Source organism: Oncorhynchus tshawytscha, unplaced genomic scaffold (genome assembly GCF_018296145.1).
Source record: "Oncorhynchus tshawytscha isolate Ot180627B unplaced genomic scaffold, Otsh_v2.0 Un_contig_3263_pilon_pilon, whole genome shotgun sequence".
Classification (NCBI taxonomy): Eukaryota; Metazoa; Chordata; class Actinopteri; order Salmoniformes; family Salmonidae; genus Oncorhynchus; species Oncorhynchus tshawytscha.
The window spans coordinates 27,806-30,000 of NW_024609227.1; positions in this window are offsets into that span (position 1 = coordinate 27,806).

The window sequence follows — 2,195 nt, forward strand, 5'->3', positions numbered from 1 at the left end:
GAGGACTGGCCACCCTCATAGCCTGGTTCCTCTCTAGGTTTATAATTCCACCCCTCATAGCCTGGTTTTACCCGGCACAGCCAGAAGAGGACTGGCCACCCCTCATAGCCTTTCTCTACCCGGCACAGCCAGAAGAGGACTGGCCACCCTTCATAGCCTGGTTCCTGCAGGTTTCTTGCTAGGTTTTGGTGTTTTTCTGGAGTTTTTCCTAGCCACGTGCTTGAGATATCACCTGCATTACTTGCTGTTTGGGGTTTTAGATTTGATTTCTGTACAGCACTTTGAGATATCAGCTGATTTTCAGGGCTATATAAATAAATTTGATTTGATTTAAATCTAAATTGAGAAGTGTCACAAGTGTGTAATACCCTTTGAATGTTATATGTGAAGGTGTTAACGGAGGTCCTTCATGTGGATAAGGTCATTCAAAAGATCCCTTCCCCAGATGTTTATACTTATACTTATATCTGCAAGGCTGAAAAGACGGATTCGTGTTTATTTATGTTAAATTGAGTCTCATATGGAAGGAGTATAGTGGCAATATTCCTGTTATAATGTGTATCCCGTGTATCTCTGCATTCAACTAAAGTCACATAGAGGACGTGCTAGAGGACGTGTTAGAGGACGTGTTAGAGGACGTGCTAGAGGACGTGTTAGAGGACGTGCTAGAGGACGTGCTAGAGGACGTGCTATAGAGGACGTGTTAGAGGACGTGCTATAGAGGACGTGTTAGAGGACATGCTAGAGGACGTGCTATAGAGGACGTGTTAGAGGACGTGCTATAGAGGACGTGTTAGAGGACGTGCTAGAGGACGTGCTAGAGGACGTGTTAGAGGACGTGTTAGAGGACGTGTTAGAGGACGTGTTAGAGGACGTGTTAGAGGACGTGTTAGAGGACGTGTTAGAGGACGTGTTAGAGGACGTGTTAGAGGACGTGCTAGAGGCTAGAGGACGTGTTAGAGGACGTGCTAGAGGACGTGTTAGAGGACGTGCTATAGAGGACGTGTTAGAGGACGTGCTAGAGGACGTGCTATAGAGGACGTGTTAGAGGACATGCTAGAGGACGTGCTATAGAGGACGTGTTAGAGGTTAGAGGACGTGCTTAGAGGACGTGCTAGAGGGCGTGCTAGAGGACGTGCTAGAGGACGTGTTAGAGGACGTGCTAGAGGACGTGTTAGAGGACGTGCTAGAGGACGTGTTAGAGGACGCTAGAGGACGTGCTAGAGGACGTGCTAGAGAGGACGTGTTAGAGGACGTGCTAGAGGACGTGTTAGAGGACGTGCTAGAGGACGTGTTAGAGGACGTGCTAGAGGACGTGTTAGAGGACGTGCTATAGAGGACGTGCTAGAGGACGTGCTAGAGGACGTGTTAGAGGACGTGTTAGAGGACGTGCTAGAGGACGTGCTAGAGGACGGCTAGAGGACGTGCTAGAGGACGTGCTAGAGGACGTGTTAGAGGACGTGCTATAGAGGACGTGTGTGCTAGAGGACGTGTTAGAGGACGTGCTAGAGGACGTGCTAGAGGACGTGCTAGAGGACGTGCTAGAGGACGTGTTAGAGGACGTGCTAGAGGACGTGCTAGAGGACGTGCTATAGAGGACGTGCTAGAGAGGACGTGTTAGAGGACGTGCTAGAGGACGTGTTAGAGGACGTGCTATAGAGGACGTGTTAGAGGACGTGCTAGAGGACGTGCTAGAGGACGTGTTAGAGGACGTGCTAGCGGACGTGTTAGAGGACGTGCTAGAGGACGTGCTAGAGGACGTGCTAGAGGACGTGCTAGAGGACGTGTTACGTGCTAGAGGACGTAGAGGACGGGCTAGAGGACGTGCTAGAGGACGTGTTAGAGGACGTGCTAGAGGACGTGCTAGAGGACGTGTTAGAGGACGTGCTAGAGGACGTGTTAGAGGACGTGCTAGAGGACGTAGAGGACGTGCTAGAGGACGTGTTAGAGGACGTGCTAGAGGACGTGCTAGAGGACGTGCTAGAGGACGTGCTAGAGGACGTGTTAGAGGAGGACGTGCTAGAGGACGTGCTAGAGGACGTGCTAGAGGACGTGCTAGAGGACGTGTTAGAGGACGTGCTAGAGGACGTGCTAGAGGACGTGTTAGAGGACGTGCTAGAGGACGTGTTAGAGGACGTGTTAGAGGACGTGCTAGAGGACGTGCTAGAGGACGAGGCTAGAGGACGTGCTAGAGG